The sequence below is a fragment of the Callithrix jacchus genome, chromosome 18 (assembly GCF_049354715.1).
Source record: "Callithrix jacchus isolate 240 chromosome 18, calJac240_pri, whole genome shotgun sequence".
Taxonomy (NCBI): Eukaryota; Metazoa; Chordata; class Mammalia; order Primates; family Cebidae; genus Callithrix; species Callithrix jacchus.
The window spans coordinates 9,650,808-9,664,466 of NC_133519.1; the positions used below are offsets into that span (position 1 = coordinate 9,650,808).

At 54.1% G+C, this 13,659-nt stretch overlaps 2 pseudogenes across 1 annotated transcript; one reads left to right on the forward strand and one right to left on the reverse strand.

Annotated features, from left to right (window-relative positions):
- On the reverse strand, positions 1-4,975 carry LOC118149221 (testis-expressed protein 264 pseudogene; annotated as a pseudogene). The gene is made up of 2 exons (XR_004736575.3): positions 4,824-4,975; positions 1-595 (listed from the first exon to the last, which is right to left on the reverse strand). The product of XR_004736575.3 is annotated as a testis-expressed protein 264 pseudogene (transcript).
- A 5,214-nt stretch (positions 4,976-10,189) lies between these two features.
- Positions 10,190-10,308, forward strand: LOC118149309 (5S ribosomal RNA; annotated as a pseudogene).
- Positions 10,309-13,659: the final 3,351 nt, after the last annotated feature.

Genomic DNA, 13,659 nt, shown 5'->3' on the forward strand with positions numbered 1-13,659 from the left:
TTAAACAAGTAAATCATTGGCTTTATTCTGGGTCCTGGAAGCTCCAATGTGAGTCTGAAAAAAAGACACAACAGGGGCAGCAGCCCTGGGGGCTGGTGCAGAAAACAGTCCCTGACTTCTTTGGCCCTGGGAGCCAAAAAAGCAGTGAGGAGAAGGCTTAGCAAGAGGCCTGGTACAGGGGAAGTCAGGTCCCTCAGGAACCCCTCCTCCCCCAGGAGAAGGAGGAAGAGGGCTGGAGAGTGCTGGAGAGTTTGCTCAGTTCCTCAGCAATGGCACTGCAGGAGGGTGCAGGCCACAGGTTACTCCTTGCCCTTCTCAGGGGTACTGGGCTGCCAGGGTCACTTGGTAGTCCCCAGGGGCTCAGTCTCAGGGTCCAGCTGTGGCTCCCCCAAGAGCCCCTCGCCCTCCAGGTCCAGCTCCTCAAAAGAGGAGCCGCTGGCGCCTGACTCGCTGTAACTGTGCTCACTGCGGGTGTCACCATCATCCCAGCCACGGCTGCTCGCCCCCGGTGACAGTGTGGCAACTGAAGTCTCCCGGCTGCCAGGGCTCACCTCCAAGCTTACGGAACTCATCGTGTCACTCATCGTGTCAGCTCCTGTGGCCAGGAAAAGGGAGCGCAGGTTAGCCAGGACCACCCCACCCCCTCATCCAGGGAGAGGCAACTCAGCACACACAGCACACTCATGAATAATGCGGCCTCCTGGGCTCAGGGGGCTCGTTCCTGCTGCCCTCTGCCCTCTGCCCTGACTGGGGCTACACAGACAGGGCAGAGGAAGAGAGTGGCAAGGGAGACAGGGAAGGAAGGAGGGAGAAAGCAGGCAGCTGTGCACTCCTCTCCCCACCCTGAATTAGCCTCAGCTCCCTGTACTTCCACAAAGCCTGCCCTCCCCCCACATTTATTAAGGGCCACTCAGCCCTGAGGTGAGGAGCTGAAGTAGAATAAAGAGACCCAAGTAGTGTCCCCTCCACCTCCCCCACCCCCATTTCAAGCTTGGAGAGAGATTTGTCCAGGGCCAGCTACACAACATCGCCCACAGGGCATGAGGACTGCAGAATGCAGCAGGAGGCCCCTCTCCCACCCTCCCCTACACAGAGCTCCCAGGAGCAGCATCCAGGGAGTCAGCAGGCCCCTGCCTCTGGCCCACACCCAAGTCCCCACTTGAGGAGGGAGCTGAAGTGCCAGTAGGATAAAGAAGGCCTGAGAAACACTCAACCAGCTGCAAGGAGGAGGGTGCTGGGATGAAACAGGTTAAGAGATTTCTCTTCCTATGCCTGGGTCGACTCTGAGAAACCCTTACCCACCCACCCTCAATGACTGGGGCTTCCTGAGACACAAGATAGCAAAAGGGGACCATGAGAGCACTCTGCTGGTGGGTGGGGTGCCCCAAACCAGTGCTGAGCCAGGCTGGTGGCCCAAACCCCTTCTAACCTGCTCCTTCCACCCACAATACATCCTCCTAGTAAGGAGCCTCTTCATCTGTCCTGTTCGGGAGCAACCCCTGGGTTCATCTCCCTGGATCAGAGGCACAGAAAGCAGGTCGCGGTGGCAAGGAGGAACACAGGGCTCAGGCCCGTGTGTGCAGGAATCCAGACTGGGAGAAAGAGGATCTGCTACCCTTCCTGTGTGAGAGGGAGAGGGGCAACTGTCACGGAAGGTGAGGGGTGGGCCAGCTTCCCCAGCTGCTGTCTCCATAGTGATAGAGCCAAGCCAGGCGCAGTTGGGGTCTGCTTGGCACTTGGACTCAGCCTAGGGCTTTCCTTGAGCCTCAGCTGGGGCCTAGGTTGTGGGTGAGAATTAGGAGGTGGAGGAATTTGGAGTCTCTCCCTATCCCCACCACCCGCTCAGCCCCCAGAATATGCCCTCTGGGCACTAACTGGCAAAGGTGAGGTCAGCCGTGGAAGCCCAGCTCTTGCTAAGGCCCCAGGTGTGGTTCCCAGGGCAGAGGCCTGTGAGTGAGGTGGTGGGGGATTTGGGGTAGTTTCTTCTGAGCAGGGGACAGGATCCCAGGCCCTCACTGCTCTTTAAATGATGATCAGTGCCCCAGGGACTACAGGCCTGAAAAGAGCAAAGGAGGGAGACAGTTTCTCCCTGGCCCTACTAAACTGTATGTTCTGTCTGCTCACCTATCCAATGGCTCTCTTGGGACCCCAGGTAGCGAAATGTGCCTGTTTCCCAGCATGCTACCTCCTACCACCCAGCTCCTAGGCTAGGAGTATTCAGAGGAAGGAGCCTAGAAGTGCCTCTTTCCAGCCAGTACAGCCTGCTGAGATGAAGACAGCCCCCGGGGACATATATACACTTCAAGCAAGGGAATCCAGCCAGAGGCCAGCGCAGTGGCTCACACCTGCAATCCTAGCACTTTGGGAGGCTGAGGCAGCTTCATCACCTGAGGTCAGGAGTCTGAGATCAGCCTGGCCAACATGCAGAAACCCTGCCTCTACTAAAAATTCAAAAAATAGTCAGGTGTGGTGACAGGTGCCTATGATCCCAGCTACTCAGGAAGCTGAGGCAGGAGAATCACTTGAACCCAGGAGGCTGAAGTTGCAGTGAGCCGAGATTATGCCACTTCACTCCAGCCTGAGAGAAGGAGCAAAATGCCATTTAAAAAAAAAGAATCCAGCTGGGCATGGTGGCTCATGCCTGTAATCCCAACACTTCAGGAGGCTGAGGCAGGAGGATCATTTGAGCTAAGTTCAAGGCCAGACTGGGCAATATGGCAAAACACCATCTCTACAAAAAATATAAAAATTAGCCAGGCGTGGTGGTGCACGCCTGTTGTCCCAACTACTCAGGAGGCTGAGGTGGGAGGACAGCTTAAGCCTGAGAGGCAAAGGTTGCAGTGAGCTGAGATCTCGCCACTGCACCACTCCAGCCTGGGCAATAGAGCCAGACCTTGCCTCAGAATTTAAAAAAAAAAAAAGAGTGCAATGCAGGGAAGTGGCATCCCTATAGCCCCACCAAGATCTACACAGGATGAGGCTCCAGAGTCTCATGCCTGCATCCCTAGGGAGAAGATACCAGGTAAGGCAGGGCCCTACCTAAATCCCCATGGCTGCTGGGGCAGGGGATGTGAAGCCACCCCCTTCACCCCAATCCCTCCCTCCCGCTCTGCCCATAGCCAGTGCAAGACGATCAAATATTCATCGCCTCTCTGGAGCTAAATAATACATCAATGTAATAACAGGCACAAGGCAGCTAATCACCCCCTTTCACCTCCAAGCTGAGGCCACAGCAGGGAGGCAGGCAGGGACAGGCCAAGCCTTGGGCAGTCAGACACCCTCCATACATCCACCACCAACTGCTGTGTCAATGGCATGCACCTGGCAGGCAAACACCCAGAGTCCTCCTGGAGTGTCAGGATGGGCCCTGTGAGAAGTGGGCAGACCCCTTGGCCTCAACACCAGGGAGTGGGTGGGGGGCTGGAGGGGAGGAAAATAGGCTGAGGAGCTGGGGAATGTGGGAACTGCGGCTGCAGCCAGCTGTAGCGGATGCCAAGCAGTCCTTCAATGCCCCTGGCAGGCAGTGTTTGGGAGGGAAGGAAGCTGGGTGGGTGGGTCAAGGAGGGGGAGACAGGCAGCAGCGGGAGGTCACAGGAAAGTGAATACGCTGTCTTCCTGCCCTGGAGGCTGCCTGGGCCTGCTGACCTTGTGCCATGTCCTGTGCCCACAGTGGGGGCTCTGAAGAGTGTCTGCCGGGCACTACCAGGCAGAAGGGAGCTGTACCCCACGGAGGTAATTAAGTGGCAGATGAAGTTAACTGGGTTGGACACAGGCCCCTAGGGAGTAGAGACTGCTCCCAGTACCCTCCTGCCCAGCCCCAGCTGACACGTCTCCCTAGGGTGACCTTGACTGCTGAAGACTGGATGGGCAGAATGTCTGCTAAAGAAGGAGGAGAAGAGGGACAGTTCCTCTACCCAGAGCTTGTACCACTCCTAGGAGTCATGGAGAGAAGAGGGACAGTTCCTCTACCCAGAGCCCTGTACCACTCCTAGGAGTCATGGAGAGAAGAGGGACAGTTCTTCTACCCAGAGCCTGTACCACTCCTAGGAGTCATGGAGAGAAGAGGGACAGTTCCTCTACCCAGAGCCTGTACCACTCCTAGAAGTCATGGACTCCACATGGTTGGCCAAAGTTATAAGGTCCCCTGAGACCATCTGGGATGTAACCAGCAGACCTCCTTGTGCCTGGGACAGCCCAGGGTCACAGAGATCATTGCGGAGAGTTGAGCAACCTGGACTTGGAGCCTTGAGGCTGCCAGCAGGAGTGTAGGCTGGCCCTGGAGGAAGGCCCAGGGACTGATCTCCTGGCTCCCCTCTGCATGCTCCCTGGTTGCTCCCTGGCAGGGAGAAAGCAGCTGGCTCTGGGCGGGGCCCATACTGAGAGACAAGAGAACTCTTTGCTCCCCTCCTTACCTTCCAGATCCAGTGCCAATCTTATTTCCTGCTGAGCCCCACCCAAGGGACTCCTTTCCTGAGCAGCCTCAGCCCCCTCCCATGAGCACTGAGCTATCTGTGATCTTTGTTTCCAAGGGTACTCCTGCTGCATCTGGAAGGAATCCGGGCAGGGTCTTTGTATCTGTGTTGCCAGGAGGTAATGTGTGTGAATCCACATCTATGTAGATCCACATGTCTGGGAACAGGAAACTCCACATGGGTCCTCAGGTAGGTGGGTCTGCTTCCTCCCTCTGCCAAGCATAGACTGACACCCACAGTGCCAACCCAGAGAGGAAGGAGCCTCCTCAACCAAGCCCCTGAAATCCAGAAGTGAAGAGCTCCAGGAGGGCCCCACACTCATACCTCACCTTCTGTACCTGTGCCACCCACCTGGGCATCAATGGCCTCTGCAAGCCCCCGCCATTTCTGCTCTGTCTTCTTCGCCTCAGGAACACAGAAATCTCCCTGCCGTGCTAGTGGGCACATGAAATGGATCTGGTCTTGCTGGTAAATCTCCAGCCGAGGATGGGCACACAGCTTCCGCTCCTAGTTAGAAAGTTGCAAAAGGCAGAATGAGCCCTACAGGGCTCACTTGTCCTTGGGTGGCCCCCGGAACTGGCTATTACCTATTCTGTCCCAGGGGCTGACTCTGCCTCTCAATCTCTTCCAAGTTCCAAAGCCCTGCTGAGGGAGGCATACATAGAGCACCCTAACAGCAGGGCCCCAGACTCCAGAGTGCAATAATAGTCTTAAGACCCAGGATGACACCCTAGGGCAGGTGATAAAAGAACCCAGGAGCCTGGCACTGCTCTCCTATGTGTACAACTGAGACCAAAAGGCTGTTCCAGAAGGCACTGGTCTCACAGAGCCATGAAGCTTGGCACCCCTGGACGACCCCCAGGATAGGGACCCCACGTGCCCAAGCCAAGGTATTCTCACCTGCCAGACTTTCCATCCCAGGACCCCCTGGCCCTGACCTTTGGTCTACCCTGGACAATGCTGACTGATCCACAGATATCAGAAGGCCAGTACCCCCAATCCTTAGGCCTCCATCTCCTGCTCTTGCAGACATGCCTCTACAGACCCTGGACAGGGGTCAAGGCCAGCTAAACCCCACTTCCACTCCCATTTATTCCCCTGCTAGTCTATGTCAACCTCTGAGACTGTCAGGTGTAGCTCCCATACCTCCTCACCTGTGGGCTCAGGGTTTTCGCTGATGGGGAGGAGGGAGGCCCTAGACTCAAAGGGCAGGCAGGACAAGAAGATCTAGCACAGGACATTACCCAATGGGCTGATGTACCACCTTTTGGGCCCCAAGTTTCTTTTTTTTTTTGGAAGGGCGGCTGCGCCGGACCCACCTGCCTGACCCCGGCCGCGGGGACGGGAGAGGACTGGAACCCGAGTGGCCGCCCCCTGCCAACCCCTGGGCCACGGGGAGTGAGGCCGCGAGGGAGACGGAAGGGTGGATGGAACACGCCCGCTCCGCCAGGCCCCTGCTCACGCGGACAAACCTTTGTGTCGAGGGCTGATTTTCAATATATCGCAGCGAGGGAGCTGCTCTGCTACGTTCGAAACCCCGACCCAGAAGCAGGTCATCTACGAATGGTTTAGCGCCAGGTTCCCCACGAACGTGCGTTGCGTGACGGGCGAGGGGGCGGCCGCCTTTCCGGCCGCACCCCGTTTCCCAGGACTAGGAGCACTTTTCACCGGACCCGGGTCCCGGCGCGCGGCGGGAGACGCCCCGCGCGAGGCGGAGCAGCCCGCCAGTGGGCCCCAAGTTTCAACAGGCACTTCACCTCCCTCTGCCTAGACATAGAATCCAATGCTTCCCATCCCCCAATGTATATGGAGGGGCACAGACATGCCTGGGGCAGGCAGGGACAGCCAGAACAGGGGTCAAGTGCCTCTCGCTCAGAGCCCGCCCCCGCCTTTCCTGCAATGGGTGGAGCACAAATACCCACTAAGATGACTGCAAGGCCCCTGCCCCGTCACTGCTCACCCGCCAACCTTCACAACACGGCTGTTTATAGCACCTGCCCCGCTCTCACCACAGCTCTGAAATGAGCCTTCCACTTAGCAGTAATGAGAGACTTAACTGCCTTGCAGAGAGAAACCACTCCAGGACTCCACTTGTCTGCCTGCCTGGTCAACCCCAGGACTGAGGAACCTCCTTCAACTAAAGCAAACAAGCAAAGAAGGGTTAAACACAAGCCTACAGATGATAAAGGGAAACAGAAGTGAGCCTGAAAGGTCTATCTAACTAGGACCCTCAGCAGCCAGCTGGAGGGAGGATGCATCTAGGAGGCCATACAGGAGGTGGTTGGCCTGGCCCAGGTCTGGTTGCGGCTCAGCCTCTAACTCCATGAGCCATCTAGGCAAAGCCTTTCATCCCAAGTCTCCATGTGCTCAACGTCAAGTAGAACACTCCAGCCCTCATGATTCCAAGGTCAGTGAAGGAAAGTCATTATTTTTTAATAGCTGAAGTCAAATCTTCTTTGCCAACCTGGGTGCCCTCTGGGCTTTCTCCATCTCAAGAGTCCATGCCCCCAACACCTCCCATTTCTAAACACACAGATGGCTGTCTTTGCTTCCCTACCCACCGACATACCCACTCCAGCCCTGGTCTCCAGGAGGAGGCTAAACAAGATCACAGTGTCAGGAATCAGACGCTGTCAGGATCTGGGGCCCCTCCAATGCCAGCACTTAGAGGCAGGCATCTGCCAAACCTGAGACCCACTCAGCAAACTGGGCCAGGTCACTGAAGCCAAGGGCAAGGAAGCCCCTGAGGCAGGTCCAGGTCCTTCCCCGGTAGCTAGATGGAAGAAAAGGCTTCCTGAATCTAGTCAGGGCATGGCCTTCACCAACATCCTCACACTCTGGGAAAAGGGTCCAAAGGGTAGCAGCTGAGTAGCCATCACCAGAGCAGCAGATATTTGGCTTTTGAAGATTATCCCAAAGGCCAGAGCCTGTGTCCACCCAGAGATTCCAGGGACAATGGGGACCCTAACCCAACCCCTCTCAACACTCAGGCTACTTCCGTAGCTTATCTTATGGAGGAACTTGGCAGTAACAAGATAATAAGAGGGAGTACTGCTCTTTCCACCCTCTCCTCTAGGCTGGGCAGCACCAGGCTGCCACCCTGTGCCACCTGCTCTGCCAGCCCCCTCATTGGCAGGCAGGAGGCAGCTCTGCGGCTGCTCTGTGCATCTGCCTCCTCCAGAGAGCCCCGCTCTGAAGTTTCCTGGCTGTGAACAGCTCCGTTGCCATGGAAACTGCATCCTCCATCCTTGCCGTCGCCTTCATCTCAAAGCCATCGGGGAGAACAGAGGAACAAGGGAGACAGAGGATGAAGAGAAAACTGTGGCCCTGCCACACGGCCCTTCCTTCTCTGTGCAGCTCTCCCTCCTCACAGCATCCCACACAAGGAGCACCAGCTTCCAGAGCCTGTTTCCAGACCCCTGGAGGCAAAACTAGCCTGGTCCTACCCACTGTTACCTGGGGGCTCTGATCCTCCATACTAGAGGGAGGCATGGAGCTAATGAAAATGCCATGACTGTTCAGCGCCAAATCATTGTAACACATGCACCAGGTCCTACCAAAATTCAGACTTGGGCAGAGAAGAGGCAGGAAGAAGGCAAAGGAGCAAACTTCCAAGCCAGGCCCACAGGCAGAGAAGGGTATTGCAGTTGCCCTTGGGCCCTTCCTGGGAGACTGCTCTACCTTCCATGCTCTGCCCACTGAGAAAGAATGAGTCTAGTGAAGGCTGGGGATGGAGGGTGAGGGGCAGGACAAGCTATATGCTCTGTCCCTGAGTGATCAGGAAGAGGACAAACCCTTTCCCTCCCAACCAGGTGCAGCCTCAGAGGGAAGAGAAGGTGACCATGGGCTGGCTCTCAGGTCCTTGCTGCACGGTAGGAATCATGGCCCGGGCAATATGTTAATGAGCCAGTAAATATTGGAAAATGATTGGAGGAAGGTGAGGCCAGCTGCCTCTCCCTCAGCTAGCCCCAGGGAGCCCTTGGAGAGCAGACTGCCAGTGGCCAAGGACACCAGCTCAAGGTCACACTGGGCTGGTCCTGCTGGTGAAGAGCCTGGGTGGGCCTGGAGTCCTCCTAGCCCTGGCACACCCTCTTCCACAGCCCAGACACCCAGAAGTGTATGGAAGCACTGCCAGGACATGAGAACATGCTCTGCCACTGACACCACTGGCCATCTGACAAACCCACAGCCCAGAGCAGCTCACTCCAACACACAGACCCAAGGAGACTATAAAGCCTCTTTCCAAGATGGGAGAGTTGCAGATGTTCACATCCTCTCCACCTAACAGGCAAAAGTCAGTGAATCATGCCAAGGTAGCACCAAGGACTGCAAGAAACTGGATGTGGAGTTCCAGTCCCTCAGACATACCTCCAGGCCTTCCATCCCCCCTGGGTCTTCCACATGCAGAAACAAGATGGGGACTTGGGACACTGCCTATGATGCAGGAACTTCTAGGAGACCTCAGTCACCAGCACTTCCCTACCACCACCCCACCCTGACTAACACCCGCTCACCCACTCAGGAGTGCTGGCAAAAAAAGGGAAGCTCGCCCACTCACACAAGCAGCCACAGTGCCTCAGCTACCTTGAGGACACACCACACATTCCCACCTCACCTCAGTCTAAGGTCATCTCCTGGGCAATGTGCAGGCATTTAGCCCATTCAGCTCAGGGCTCCCATAACAAAAGCAAGACTGATGCACCAGGCCAAAGTTTCCCACGGGACCCACAGTGCCTCCCGAGCAGGTCTTTCTGAATCAGGGGAGAGAAAAGAGGTAAGAGAGAGGGTCTGAACTATCCCCATTTAGTGCTTTGCACTCACGGCATCGCCCTGTGCCCTGGCTTCAGCCAGGGGTGAGGCGTAAACAGAAGACAGAAGAGGTCAGGCCCAGGATGGAAGTTGACAATGGGTCCCACTCCCAGGCTACCCAGAGGCCGGAGGTTTGCTTAGAGCTAGGTGGTGGCAAATGCCAAAAAGGAGGAGGCAATGTGTGGGCCAAGGACTGGGTCACATCTCCTACATGAGCTCTAGGCCCAGAAAGGGATGAGGTCTGGCTGAGGGGCCCTGGGCCTTGCCTTACTATTCACCCTGAGCTACCCAGTCCTAACCAGCCTTCTATGCCAGGCTGGACACCCAGGCAGCTGCACTGCCAGCAAGCAGCTGTTGCATCCCACCCGAGGTGGTGGCGTCTCCTCGCTGGGTGAAGTGATGCGTGCTCATTTTTAATTACAGACACCGAAATGCACCGTCCTGCACACAGTGGTCCCTGCAAGTGGGGGCTCAGACCCTGGAGGCCCCTCAGGCAGCTGGTCTTCATGGCATGTGCGTGCTTGGGGGAGGCATAGCAGGAGGCTGCAGCTAGAAGGTAGCACATTATTATTCTGCCCAGAAACTTTCCTCTCACCCACACCAGGCTGCCCAAAAGCCCCCGGCCCAGAAGCTAAACCTGTCTGTTGGTGCTTTGGTGGCCTTGCCACAACAGCAGGGAGAGCCTGCAGAAGGGCTGGTGAGCACGTTTCCTTCTCTCTACTCTCCTCTCACACCAGGAGAGCCCCAAGCTCTGAAAATGGCAGGAAAGGAGACAGGGAGTAAGACAGGACTGCAAGGAGAGGAGAGAGGAAGCAGGAAGTGGCAGGGAGCACCCAGGCAAGAACGCAGAGCATTGGCTTGGCTAGACAAACGGGTGGCTTCCCTCTTGCCCAAGTATGAAATAAAGGGTCTCCAGCCATACCACCCTGAATGTGCCTGACCTCATCTGATCTCAGAAGCTAAGCAGGTTCGGGTGTAGTTAGTACTTGGATGGAAGACTACCTGGGAGTACCGAGTGCTGTAGGCTTTTGGCCTATCGCTCTCTCTTTCCCTCTTTGGCTAGGCATGGTGGCTCACGCCTATAATCCCATCACTTTGGGAGGCTAAGGCAGGTGGATCACTTGAGGTCAGGAGTTTGAGACCAGCTTCGCCAACATGGTGAAACCCCGTCTCTACTAAAAATACAAAAGTTAGCTGGGTGTGGTGGTGGGCGCCTGTGATACCCGCTACTCAGGAGGCTGAGGTAGAATTACTTGAACATGGGAGATGAAGGCTGCAGTGAGCCAAGATCACACCACTTCACTCTAGCCTGGGCAACAGAGCAAAACTGTCTCAAAAGAGAGAGAGAGAAAGAAACAAAGGAATTAGAATAGATGATCTCAAAAGAAGTGAGGAACTGGAAAGGATGAATAAAAACACCATTATTTGAAGATAAGAAAACTGTATACTCAGAAAACCCAAAAAGAATCAATGGAGGGACTACCACAAACATTAAGTCACAAAGGTAACTCAAGCACAGCCCATTTTTCTGTACAATAGATCAGCCAAATAGTAAACATAATGGAAATGAGATATAACAGCCCTCTTGGGGTCAGATCCAGCCCAGGGCCAGTCTGGGAGCCCCTGGCTGAAAAGCAGGGAATGGCAGAGGAGCCAGGAAGGCAGGTCCCGGCCTGAGTGGGAACCTGGGGAAGGTGTGAGAAGTAGTGGGGTGGGAGACAGTATGCTGTGCCTGGCACCCCAGCCTGCTGCGCCTGCTACCGCCACTGCCTGAAGACTTTTCATTTTCACCTCAGAGCCAGCAGCTTGCCACACAATTTATACCTCTGCTCATCTCCCTGGCACGGATGCAGGCCCTGGCTTCCTGGGTGGCCCATGGAGGAGGGCCTAGGTAGCAGTCAAGCACCAGGACAGGCTGCCGTATTGAGGAGTGGGGAAACAATGCTTCCCTCTAAGCAGGCACATGGGACACAGGCTCTTAAGCACCTTAGTGTCCAGATGGACTGGGAAGCCCCTAATCCTGTAGCCATACACAGGCTTGCCTTTCTCTAGGCCCAGAGGGCCAAGATACAACACTGACTCAGCCCCGCTCTGGCCTTCACAGGGAAATGTGGTGTAAAAAGATTAACAATGCTTGCAGTCAGTGTTTCGTTGTTTGGGAGAATCCAATTTCCTAAGTTCATCTGCTTTGATGTATTGGCTATGTAAGGGGTAGATGGTTTAAGGAAATGTTGAAGGTCAAAATATTAACAAATTAGTCTTCGATGAAGTTCAAAGAATAGAGGGGTTTCCTTCCTCAGTCTTCCCTGGAGGGATTAAACTGAAGAGAAATCTAGCGTTTGGCCACATACTGGGTCTGGGACTCATTAAGCCTTTTTCAAAGACAGGAGCTGTGACGTGAAATCATGTTCTTCTCTAGCCGAGGAGCCAGGTTCAGGCTGAGTCATAAACTTGAGCCCAACAAGGAAACCACCCTTCACACTGACCTCGCAGAGCTGCGGCTCTATCCATTCTCTGCCCAACACCCAAGACACATACCAGCTCTGGCCATCAAATCTCCACATACTGTCTATGTCAACCAGAGCCACATTTATTCCCAAATCTCTTTCTAAAATGCAAACCTGTCCTTTCTATTCTCAACTTCTAAATTTACAAAGGCCTCATATGCCATCTCAGAGTCACAGACACTAAAACTCAACACACCGGGGAGTTCCCTGTCAGCGTCATGTACCACCCTCTACACCCTCTACCTCAACACTCAGTGATCAGCCCCACGCCAGCATCTCCCAGAGAGTAGCGGGTGGTCCTGGGTGTTTCAGCAGACACTGAAAGCTGCTTCTACCCCTGCCTAGACACTTAGCCTCACCACCATCCATCCTATTTCCCAAAGCAAATCTTCCTTTGGATAAACTCTTCTGTTTTCATGACATAACAATTGCAGTTCAATTCAAAAAACAGTGTATAAGTGTATCGGCTACTCCACAAGCGTACTTTTAAGTGTATCGGCTACTCCACAAGCGTACTGCCATTTTATTACCACACTTTTCCATCTATCAGCTCTCGTGACCATTAACATAAGCAGATAAATTACAGCCAGTGTAGTCTGCACCATTGACTTGCCACACTGTATGCTGAGTGACCCTTCCACAGCTGAAATCTGCACCTAACTTCAGCCTAAAGCCATGTCATGTCCCTTTATTTCTTCAGTACAATGACTAATACCGTATTCTCTGGACCCTGTTTCCCTCTATGCTCTTCATTCTAACAGCTCTTGCCAATACTCAAATCCAGGAGCAGCAAACTACTTGACATGTCACAAACTTCTCACGGGTTCACACCAGTGGATTCTGCAGTGAACCAGCGGTCTCAACTCAGGCTTCCATAACAAAATACCACAGGCTGGGTGGCTTAAACACGAGGAATTTCTTTCTCACAGTTTGAGAGGCTGAGAAGTCCAAGATCAAAGTGCCAGCTGATTCAGTTCCCTGGTGAGGGGTCACTCCCTGGCTTGTAGACTGCCACCTTCTTCCTCTCCCTGGCACGATGGAGAGAGAGAGAGAGCACTTTGCTCTTTCTCTGTTTGTTATAAAGAAAGTGATTTCACCATGGAGATTGCATGATCATGACCTCATCTAAATCTGATTATCCTCCAAAGGTCCTACCTCCAAAACTACCTTCACATCGGGGGCCAAGGCTTCAATAAGTAATTTGAAGAGGACACAAACATCCATTCCATCACACCAGCCCCTGTGTTTGCAATCCAGTCTCTGGGCCAGGCTTAGCAGTACAGAGCCCAGGGCTTCAACTGCAGGATTTTTATGCTCTCATGCTCTGGCTCCTTGGCTCCAGAAGCTTCAAGAACCAGTAGGGTGGCACATTCCTTAGCAACCATACTATAAAACACATGGTGGGTAAAGGAGTGCCTTCGTCAGTATTTTGGTTATGCCCCCATTAGTGTGCTTGGCTCAACCTATTAATAGTAAGTAGTAATTCGCATCCACCTCAGTACCATCCCCTGCAGTCATCCTGTCAGTTTCCATTCCATTCTTTTATCCTTGGCTTGCTTGTTCAGTATTCTCAAGTGATTTACTCCTGGTGCTCTCCTTCCCTCAGAGATATCTTGTGATTTCTTTGATTCTTTCCACCTGTACAGGTTAATACGTCTAATTTTTTTTTAATTTTTATTTTTTTCATTGCATTTTAGGTTTTGGGGTCCATGTGAAGAACATGCAAGATTGTTGCAAAGGTACACACATGGCAGTGTGATTTGCTGCCTTTCTCCCCATCACCTAGATCTGGCATTTCTCCCCATGCTATCTCTCCCCAACGTCTAATTTTTAAAAAATCTGTAGAGGGATGTTGGGAAGCTGTGGGGAGA